The 11,608-nt window shown below is 47.0% G+C and overlaps 1 protein-coding gene across 1 annotated transcript in view; it reads left to right on the top strand.

The window, feature by feature from the left end:
* The window catches only part of wdr83os (WD repeat domain 83 opposite strand), a 14,566-nt gene extending 5,094 nt beyond the window's left edge, over positions 1–9,472 (top strand). Inside the window, exon 5 of the transcript XR_006835302.1 lies at positions 9,447–9,472. The gene's annotated coding sequence lies outside the window, so the exon portion shown is untranslated. The remainder of the gene's footprint in view (positions 1–9,446) is intronic.
* The last annotated feature ends 2,136 nt before the right edge of the window (positions 9,473–11,608 follow it).

The following is an 11,608-nucleotide window of genomic DNA, read 5'->3' as shown; positions in this document are numbered from 1 at the left end:
ATTCTCTTCTCATCTCTCTCTTTGCTCCAAAGAGAGACTGATGAGTCAGACTGACACAGGGTTTGTCCCAAATAGCATCCTATTCCCTACACAGTGCACCACTGTTGACCAGGGCCTGTAGGGGAATAGGGTGCCATTAGGGATGTGGCCACAGAGGAAGAATGAATGAAGGTGAATCGTGATATTTGTCTTAAATTCGTATTCTGGCACTCTTTTCTCTTGGTCCCCCTAATGGATCCTATTGTGGGACACGGACCACTTACGTACATCATCTAAATAGGCCCGTAAACAACTGGTCGTGTGTGTCCGTGTGTCAGAGGGCCCTTACAGGGTGAGTGATTGGTGACAGGGCTGATGACGAGGAGAGCCTGACTCAGCGTCTTGCCGACACACACACACCCCCTCTGCCGCTCCGCTCACTGCCAGCAGGGCAGAGATGTAACCTCCACTCTGGAAATGAGCTATGTGGGCCATACACACACACTAGATGTAACGACACACGCACTCACATAAAACACACACACTCTTTCCCTCTTCCCCTCTGTTTATCCAATTTATCTTATCTTGCACTTGTCATATAGAGTGGTTCATATAGAATGATTCATGTAGAGTGGTTCATATAGAATGATTCATATAGAGTGATTCATATAGAGTGGTTCATATAGAGTGGTTCATATAGAGTTATTCATATAGAGAGATTCATATGGAGTGATTCAAACAAAACAGATCACAACACTTCAGAGATCACACTGTGTCCCAAATGGCACACTATTCTACAGTGTACAAAACATTAGGAACACATTCCTAATATTGAGTTCCAATCCCCTCCCCCGTTTTGGCCTCAGAACAGCCTCAGTTTGTCAGGGCATGGACTCTACAAGGTGTCAAAGCGTTCCACAGGGATGCTGGTCAATGTTGACTCCAATGCTTCACACAGTTGTGTCAACTTGCTGGATGTCCTTTGGATGGTGAATCATTCTTGATAAACACAGGAAACTTCTGAGTGTGAAAAACCCAGCATTGCTGCAGTTCTTGACACACTCAAACCGGTGCGCCTGGCACCTACTAACATAACACGTTCAAAGGCACTTCAATATTTTGTCTTGCCCATTCACTCTCTGAATAGCACACATACACAATCCATGTCTCCATTGTCTCAAGGCAGAACAGTCCTTCTATAACCTGTCTCCTCCCCTTCATCTACACTGATTAAAGTGGATTTAACAAGTGACATCATTAAGGGACCATATTACAGCTTTCACCTGAATTCACTTGGTCAGTCTGTCATGGAAAGAGAAGGTGTTCCTAATGTTTTGTGCACTGCTTCTATAGTGCACAACCCTATGGGCCCGGTCAAAAATAGTGCACTACATATGGAATAGGGTGCCATTTGGGATGTATATCAAACTAAAGGGTTTCCGGGAGGTCTTTGATCATGTGATATTCAACAGAGGGTGGATGTGGGCGAGTCCCTACTGTGTGTCACAGGGATATGGAAACAACTGGCAATAAGGTGGACACATTAGACTAGAACAACTGCAACATACACCATCATAGTTAAACATTACCCATTACCCTGTTATTGGTATAGTAGCCTGTTATTGGTATAGTAGCCTGTTATTGGTATATTAGCCTGTTATTGGTATAGTAGCCTGTTATTGGTATAGTAGCCTGTTATTGGTATATTAGCCTGTTATTGATATAGTAGCCTGTTATTGGTATATTAGCCTGTTATTGGTATAGTAGCCTCTTATTGGTATATTAGTCTGTTATTGGTATATTAGCCTGTTATTGGTATAGTAGCCTGTTATTGGTATATTAGCCTGTTATTGGTATATTAGCCTGTTATTGGTATATTAGCCTGTTATTGGTATAGTAGCCTGTTATTGGTATATTAGTCTGTTATTGGTATATTAGCCTGTTATTGGTATATTAGCCTGTTATTGGTATATTAGCCTGTTATTGGTATATTAGCCTGTTATTGGTATATTAGCCTGTTATTGGTATATTAGCCTGTTATTGGTATATTAGCCTGTTATTGGTATAGTAGCCTGTTATTGGTATAGTAGCCTGTTATTGGTATATTAGCCTGTTATTGGTATAGTAGCCTGTTATTGGTATAGTAGCCTGTTATTGGTATAGTAGCCTGTTATTGGTATAGTAGCCTGTTATTGGTATAGTAGCCTGTTATTGGTATATTAGCCTGTTATTGGTATATTAGCCTGTTATTGGTATAGTAGCCTGTTATTGGTATAGTAGCCTGTTATTGGTATATTAGCCTGTTATTGGTATATTAGCCTGTTATTGGTATATTAGCCTGTTATTGGTATATTAGCCTGTTATTGGTATAGTAGCCTGTTATTGGTATAGTAGCCTGTTATTGGTATATTAGCCTGTTATTGGTATATTAGCCTGTTATTGGTATAGTAGCCTGTTATTGGTATATTAGCCTGTTATTGGTATAGTAGCCTGTTATTGGTATATTAGCCTGTAGCCTGTTATTGGTATATTAGCCTGTTATTGGTATATTAGCCTGTTATTGGTATATTAGCCTGTTATTGGTATATTAGCCTGTTATTGGTATAGTAGCCTGTTATTGGTATATTAGCCTGTTATTGGTATATTAGCCTGTTATTGGTATATTAGCCTGTTATTGGTATAGTAGCCTGTTATTGGTATATTAGCCTGTTATTGGTATATTAGCCTGTTATTGGTATATTAGCCTGTTATTGGTATAGTAGCCTGTTATTGGTATATTAGCCTGTTATTGGTATATTAGCCTGTTATTGGTATAGTAGCCTGTTATTGGTATATTAGCCTGTTATTGGTATATTAGCCTGTTATTGGTATAGTAGCCTGTTATTGGTATAGTAGCCTGTGTTATTGGTATATTAGCCTGTTATTGGTATATTAGCCTGTTATTGGTATATTAGCCTGTTATTGGTATAGTAGCCTGTTATTGGTATATTAGCCTGTTATTGGTATATTAGCCTGTTATTGGTATATTAGTCTGTTATTGGTATAGTAGCCAGTTATTGGTATATTAGCCTGTTATTGGTATATTAGCCTGTTATTGGTATAGTAGCCTGTTATTGGTATAGTAGCCTGTTATTGGTATAGTAGCCTGTTATTGGTATATTAGCCTGTTATTGGTATAGTAGCCTGTTATTGGTATATTAGCCTGTTATTGGTATATTAGCCTGTTATTGGTATAGTAGCCTGTTATTGGTATATTAGCCTGTTATTGGTATATTAGCCTGTTATTTGTATATTAGTCTGTTATTAGTCTGTTATTGGTATATTAGCCTGTTATTGGTATATTAGCCTGTTATTGGTATATAGTCTGTTATTGGTATAGTAGCCTGTTATTGGTATAGTAGCCTGTTATTGGTATAGTAGCCTGTTATTGGTATATTAGCCTGTTATTGGTATAGTAGTCTGTTATTGGTATAGTAGCCTGTTATTGGTATAGTAGCCTGTTATTGGTATATTAGCCTGTTATTGGTATAGTAGTCTGTTATTGGTATAGTAGCCTGTTATTGGTATATTAGCCTGTTATTGGTATAGTAGCCTGTTATTGGTATAGTAGCTTGTTATTGGTATAGTAGCCTGTTTCATATTCTCTGAATCTATCTTTCCCTTCAGGCTTGCTATTTGTATTATTTCTCTCTCATGTCTCTCACACACACACACACACACACACACACACACACACACACACACACACACACACACACACACACACACACACACACACACACACACACACACACACACACACACACACACACACACACACACACACACACACACACACACACACACACACACACACTATCCTTCATGTGCTCTCCCCAGGCTCAATCACTGAGGTATATGAACTATGCAACCTGTTCCTTGTGTGAATGTCTCTCCTACTCGGCGCGGGTACGCGCATCGAGAGGTAGCCGGAGCACGTACGTTGATTTCTCTCGAACAAGAGAGGAGTGAACGCACATCGCATTTTCCATCATACACCACCACACACATGCTGCAGGTTCTCTCAAGCTTACGATTCCAGTCAGAGATCGAGACGAGAGAGTGACGGAACGAACAATTGTCTGACACTGAAGCACGGACCAGAAAGCGACTGAGAGGAGGACTATAGAGTAGAGAGAGAGAGGGGAACGGGAGATCATTTGACCAAATATGCCTTAAAAGCCATTTTCGGAGGTCCGCCTGCGTGCCCATTGATTACATGCTCGTCCTTTTATTTATTTATTTTGACCAACATTTTGATTACAATTTCTCGGTTGTTTGCTCTTTGAGTCAGTGACTGGCACGTTACGGGATGTGTTACGGAATTTGAAGATGGAGTTTTCCTCCCCTGTAGTGGATACGGTGCTGTTCCTCGTCTCGTCCTCCGGTTCATCTCAAGGTCCTACGGTCAGTTACAACTGCACCCCGCCACCCGCGCTACGAGCCGCATTTATTATCCCACAGGTGCGCTCTTCCTGCCGTAGAGCCCTCCTCCACGCGGCGAGGTCAGGTCAGGACCCTTCCAAAACTCTCCATTCTGGTTCGACGATAACCACCAACTGTCAGGTAAGAAGGCATTACATTCAAATATTCATTTCAGTAATTCTACGACACAACATTGAACCGAACCGTCCACTATTGTCAATTTGACACCATTCTACGGCATTTTGATGGATTCGACCACACAAGTATTCAATGTGAACATTGTGATTTGGCTAGAAGACAGTAGCGATATATCTGAACGTGTTTAAACGACGATAGCCTGGGAAAACTATTACAAGTTTCAGATGATAGGTTGGAACTAAATACACATTTGACTGTTACTTCGACATCAATAGGCAAAACCAATATCCTTCTGTTTAGGATATTGTGGTAAAAGAAGAAAAAGCTACATGGATTCAGAACCCCTTGTGATTGGTTTTAGGGCAAGGCCACGGTGTGTTGGTAGTGCATAATGAACATGGCATGGAGTGAATTGAGGTACTGTAGACTGCTAACCTATTCAGTGAGACAGAGGTAGAGATAGAGAGGGAGACAGGGGAGAGAGAGAGACGGGGAGAGAGGGGAAGAGGGAGATGGGGGGAGAGAGAGACGGGGAGAGAGGGGAAGAGGGAGATGGGGAGAGAGAGAGACGGGGAGAGAGGGAAGAGGGAGATGGGGAGAGAGAGAGACGGGGAGAGAGAGAGACGGGGAGAGAGAGAGAAGGGGAGAGGGGAGAGAGAGGGAGATGGGAGAGAGAGACGGGGAGAGAGGGGAAGAGGGAGATGGGGAGAGAGAGAGACGGGGAGAGAGGGAAGAGGGAGATGGGGAGAGAGAGGCGGGGAGAGAGAGAGACGGGGAGAGAGGGGAAGAGGGAGATGGGGAGAGAGAGAGGGGGAAGAGAGGGGAAGAGGGAGATGGGGAGAGAGAGACGGGGAGAGAGGGGAAGAGGGAGATGGGGAGAGAGAGAGACGGGGAGAGAGAGAGAGAGATGGGGAGAGAGAGAGACGGGGAGAGAGGGGAAGAGGGAGATGGGGAGAGAGAGAGATGGGGAGAGAGGGGAAGAGGGAGATGGGGAGAGAGAGGGGGGAGAGAGGGGAAGAGGGAGATGGGGAGAGAGAGAGACGGGGAGAGAGAGGGAAGAGGGAGATGGGGAGAGAGAGAGAGAGAGAGAGGGGGAGAGAGAGACGGGGAGAGAGAGAGACGGGGAGAGAGGGGAAGAGGGAGATGGGAAGAGAGAGAGACGGGGAGAGAGAGAGACGGGGAGAGAGGGGAGACGGGGGAGAGAGAGAGACGGGGAGAGAGGGAAGAGGGAGATGGGAGAGAGAGAGACGGGGAGAGAGAGAGGGAGATGGGGAGAGAGAGAGACGGGGAGAGAGAGGAGAGAGAGAGACGGGGAGAGAGGGGAAGAGGGAGATGGGGAGAGAGAGGAGGGGAGAGAGATGGGGAAGAGGGAGATGGGGAGAGAGAGAGACGGGGAGAGAGGGGAAGAGGGAGATGGGGAGAGAGAGAGACGGAGACGGGGAGAGGGAGATGGGGAGAGAGAGAGATGGGGAGAGAGAGAAGAGGGAGGGGGAGAGAGGAGACGGGGAGAGAGGGGAGAGGGGAGATGGGGAGAGAGAGGGAGATGGGGAGAGAGAGAGACGGGGAGAGGGGGAAGAGGGAGATGGGGAGAGAGAGAGATGGGGAGAGAGGGAGACGGGGAGAGAGAGAGACGGGGAGAGAGGGGAAGAGGGAGATGGGGAGAGAGAGAGACGGGGAGAGAGGGGAAGAGGGAGATGGGGAGAGAGAGACGGGGAGAGAGGGGAAGAGGGAGATGGGGAGAGAGAGAGACGGGGAGAGAGACGGGGAGAGAGGGGAAGAGGGAGATGGGGAGAGAGAGAGACGGGGAGAGAGAGAGACGGGGAGAGAGGGGAAGAGGGAGATGGGGAGAGAGAGAGACGGGGAGAGAGGGAGACGGGGGAGAGAGAGAGACGGGGAGAGAGGGGAAGAGGGAGATGGGGAGAGAGAGAGGGGAGAGAGAGGGGGATGGGAGGGAGATGGGGAGAGAGAGAGACGGGGAGAGAGGGGAAGAGGGAGATGGGGAGAGAGAGAGACGGGGAGAGAGAGAGACGGGGAGAGAGAGAGACAGGGAGAGAGGGGAAGAGGGAGATGGGGAAAGAGAGAGACGGGGAGGGGAGAGATAGAGAGGGAGACGGGGGGAGAGAGAGAGACGGGGAGAGAGGGGAAGAGGGAGATGGGGAGAGAGAGAGACGGGGAGAGAGGGGAAGAGGGAGATGGGGAGAGAGAGAGACGGGGAGAGAGACGGGGAGAGAGGGGAAGAGGGAGATGGGGAGAGAGAGAGACGGGGAGAGAGAGAGACGGGAAGAGGGAGATGGGGAGAGAGAGAGAGACGGGGAGAGAGGGAGACGGGGGAGAGAGAGAGATGGGGAGAGAGGGGAAGAGGGAGATGGGGAGAGAGAGAGACGGGGAGAGAGGGGAAGAGGGAGATGGGGAGAGAGAGAGACGGGGAGAGAGGGGAAGAGGGAGCTGGGGAGAGAGAGAGACGGGGAGAGAGAGAGGGGGAGAGGGGAAGAGGGAGATGGGGAGAGAGAGAGAGGGGAGAGAGGGGGAAGAGGGAGATGGGGAGAGAGAGAGACGGGGAGAGAGAGAGATGGGGAGAGAGGGGAAGAGGGAGTTGGGGAGAGAGAGACGGGGAGAGAGGGGAAGAGGGAGATGGGAAGAGAGAGAGACGGGGAGAGAGGGGAAGAGGGAGAGGGAGGGGAGAGAGAGAGACTGGGAGAGAGGGGAAGAGGGAGACGGGGAGAGAGGGGAAGAGGGAGATGTGGAGAGAGAGAGACGGGGAGAGAGGGGAAGAGGGAGATGGGGAGAGAGAGAGACGGGGAGAGAGGGGAAGAGGGAGATGGGGAGAGAGAGAGACGGGGAGGGATGGGAAGAGGGAGATGGGGAGAGAGAGAGACGGGGAGAGAGAGAGAGACGGGGAGAGAGGGGAAGAGGGAGATGGTGAGAGAGAGAGACGGGGAGAGAGGGGAAGAGAGATGGGAAGAGAGAGAGACGGGAGAGAGGGGAAGAGGGAGATGGGGAGAGAGAGAGACGGGGAGAGAGGGGAAGAGGGAGGGAGATGGGGAGAGAGAGAGATGGGGAGAGAGGGAGATGGGGAGAGAGAGAGATGGGGAGAGAGGGAGAGGAGAGGGGACGGGGAGAGAGAGAGACGGGGAGAGAGGGAGATGGGGAGAGAGAGAGACGGGGAGAGAGGGAAAGAGGGAGATGGGGAGAGAGAGAGACGGGGAGAGAGGGGAAGAGGGAGATGGCGAGAGAGAGAGAGACGGGGAGAGAGGGGAAGAGGGAGATGGGGAGAGAGAGAGACGGGGAGAGAGGGGAAGAGGGAGATGGGGAGAGAGAGAGACCCTCTTGAGAATGAACGCAACAGCAGTTATCTGAAACTGCATCACACACACACACACACACACACACACACACACACACACACACACACACACACACACACACACACACACACACACACACACACACACACACACACACACACACACACACACACACACACACACACACACACACACACACACTGCTTATATATATTTATATCATGTCCTCTCAACCATCAATTTAAATGATTGCAACCCTTTACAACCCACACAATAATGATAGGATTGGTATATTTTATGCGTATGAAAAGGACATGAAGAACAATGTAGGCTAGTCTACTGCTCTTATCCCCACTAGATTTCTCTTCCACCCACTAGGGTCAAGTTTGGAGAGCCACTGGGCTGTCCTCTTCCTGTGGAGGTGTGTGTGTGTGTGTGTGTGTGTGTGTGTGTGTGTGTGTGTGTGTGTGTGTGTGTGTGTGTGTGTGTGTGTGTGTGTGTGTGTGTGTGTGTGTGTGTGTGTGTGTGTGTGTGTGTGTGTGTGTGTGTGTGTGTGTGAGAGAGAGACCAGTTCTTAATTTGAACCTCACCCTGGCAGAACAGGATCCGGCACCTCTCAGTTTCGGACTGTGTGGTTCAGGAACCCATTTTCCAGGATCCGGTTAATCTCGTGACCATGTGAACATGATCATAAAAGCAAGCAAAGTTGAATTCAAGTTGACTCGTCTGTAATTGTCCTGGCCGGACACCTAAACAACGTAATGTGAAAACTGATATTCTAAGAATTGATTTGTGTTTGGGCCGTGGTTTGCGACACATTGTGGCCTATATAGACCCACGCGTGGCCATTACTGTGGTGAGAAGGAGAAGAGAGCCTGTATCTGTCACAGAACTAGGATGACAATCATCTTCTATGACCTCTCTCTGCTCTGATACACACTTAGAAAAAAGGGTTCCAAAAGGGTTCTTCGGCTGTCCCCACAGGAGAACCCTTTTTGGTTGCAGGTAGAACTTATTTGGGTTCCATGTGGAACCCTCTGTTGAAAGCAACCCAGCATTGAAAGGGTTCTACATGGAACTCATAAGGGTTCTACCTGAAACCAAAAATAGTATTTCAAAGGATTCTCCTATGGGGACAGCTGAGGAACCCGTTTAGGTGCCTGCAGCTCTCATCTCTCCAATTTGCACTTCATCATTTATTTATCTAATTGAATCGTAGCCGCGGGAAGGGCTCTGGAGGGGCCGCATCTCCCCTGATGATTTGAATTTGCCAAAGTTGTAGAATGTGTTGAGAAGTAAATGAAATCATTGTGTATGGTACACCAGGAGTAGCCTGATCATTCAGCTGGTGGAATGGGTGTTGTCCAATCACAAGGCATGTCTACGGTCAGGAACACGCAGCAAGTCTCAGGCCTTTCGCAGTGTTTCTAATGCAATCGTGGGTCAACACAGGTTGGAAAGCAAATGGACCCTGTTGAAAAGTGAAGACTAATCTGTCTGTAGGTTATCAACTAACAAATAGACCTATTGAGCGAACACCATTCTTTTACAAACTTAAGCGAGAGAGAGAGAGAGAGAGAGAGAGAGAGAGAGAGAGAGAGAGAGAGAGAGAGAGAGAGAGAGAGAGAGAGAGAGAGAGAGAGAGAGAGAGAGAGAGAGAGAGAGAGAGAGAGAGAGAGAGAGAGAGAGAGAGAGAGAGAGAGAGAAGCTTTTGGCACCAACGCATCGGCCATCGCGGGTGAGTGAACTGTGCATCATTGGGTGCAACTGGAAAGCATTTTCAGGACTATAATTTCCTCCTCATATTGCAGAATATGTGTCATCACACCTGGGCCAAGACTACTGATGGAAGGTCCTTTTTATTGACCTCAGTTTGGCAGTTTGTCAGTGTCAAAGCACCCTGTCATTTCCATCATCTGTGGCGTGTTAAAAAATGACGTAGAATTGCATGAAATGCGATTTTAAATGGCCACATTTGACCTTTCAGCTACACTAATGTTCCCCATGTGTGTGCATTGTGCAAGTGCCTCTATACTGCTCCATGTCAATATGTACAAGTGGTGATCATGCAGTGCTTTATTATGAAGAGGAATTCTTCTTCATACATTCTGGTACCCCAGACCCCCCTCTCAGCTCACTTTTTGAAGCACAGTGTGTGACACACAGCTTTCCCCTGCCACATATAATTATGATACACAGTCTAAAGCGAGAGAGTGTTAATTAGCTATTGTATGACAGCTATGTAAAAACCCATGTGTCATCCTAGAAGAAGTAAGGTCTTACTTTGTTAAGACAGCAAGCTCTGGTTTGTTCCTTTGTCTGTTCAACTCAGGCCCAAATGTTTGTCTCTGTGTGTGTCTTTGTTTGTGTGTGTGTGTGGGTTTGTCTCTGTGTGTGTGTTTGCGTTTGTCTCTGTGTGTGTGTTTGTGTTTTTCTGTCTATGTGTCTGTGTGTGTGTTTGTCTATGTGTCTGTGTGTGTGTTTGTCTATGTGTCTTTGTGTGTGTGTGTGTTTGTCTGTGTGTCTGTGTGTGTGTTTGTCTATGTGTCTGTGTGTGTGTTTGTCTGTGTGTCTGTGTGTGTGTTTGTCTATGTCTGTGTGTTTATTTGTCTATGTGTCTGTGTGTGTGTGTGTGTGTGTTTGTCTATGTGTCTGTGTGTGTGTGTGTTTTGTCTATGTGTCTGTGTGTGTGTGTGTTTGTCTCTGTGTGTGTGTGTGTGTGTCTCTGTGTGTGTGTTTGTGTGTGTGTGTTTGTCTATGTGTGTGTGTGTTTGTCTCTGTATCTGAGTGTTTGTGTGTTTGTCTATGTGTCTGTGTGTGTGTGTTTGTGTGTGTGTGTGTGTTTGTCTGTGTGTGTTTGTCTGTGTGTTTGTTTGTCTGTGTGTTTGTTTGTCTATGTGTCTCTGTGCGTGTGTCTCTCTGTGTGTTTGTCTGTGTGTGTTTGTCTGTCTCTGTGTGTGTGTGTGTCTGTGTGTTTGTCTCTGTGTGTTTGTGTTTGTCTCTGTGTGTGTGTTTGTGTTTGTCTATGTGTGTGTGTTTGTCTATGTGTCTATACTGTATGTTCAAATTGTGTGTGTATGCAGTATGTGTACACAAGTGTGTCATATAGTACATGTTCAATTGTGTGTGTATGTCTGTGTTTCTCCCCCTCAAAGGTGTGAGATTGCATTCACACACATTAAAGTGCCTTTTATATAGACTAGCCTCTGGACACCTCTTAGGGGCCATTTCTCTTGACTCCATCATCCCTCTCTCCCTCCACCATCACTCAATCCAGCCTTAGAGAACTCTGTCTCAATCTAGGCTCAATCCCAGTACACTTTAGAAAAGGAGATAGGTAGAACCTAAAAAGGTTATTTGGCTGTCCCCATAGGAGAACCCTTTGAATAACCCATTCTGGTTCCAGGTATAACCCTTTCTGGTTCCAGGTATAACCCTTTCTGGTTCCAGGTATAACCCTTTCTGGTTCCAGGTATAACCCTTTCTGGTTCCAGGTATAACCCTTTCTGGTTCCAGGTATAACCCTTTTTGGTTCCAGGTATAACCCTTTTTGGTTCCAGGTATAACCCTTTCTGGTTCCAGGTATAACCCTTTTTGGTTCCAGGTATAACCCTTTCTGGTTCCAGGTATAACCCTTTCTGGTTCCAGGTATAACCCTTTCTGGTTCCAGGTATAACCCTTTCTGGTTCCAGGTATAACCCTTTCCACAGAGGGTTTCGACA

This window comes from Oncorhynchus gorbuscha, linkage group LG26 (assembly GCF_021184085.1).
Source record: "Oncorhynchus gorbuscha isolate QuinsamMale2020 ecotype Even-year linkage group LG26, OgorEven_v1.0, whole genome shotgun sequence".
NCBI classification, from domain to species: domain Eukaryota; kingdom Metazoa; phylum Chordata; class Actinopteri; order Salmoniformes; family Salmonidae; genus Oncorhynchus; species Oncorhynchus gorbuscha.
Note: the sequence above shows the minus strand (reverse complement) of the source record. Positions and strands in the feature narration are given on the sequence as shown.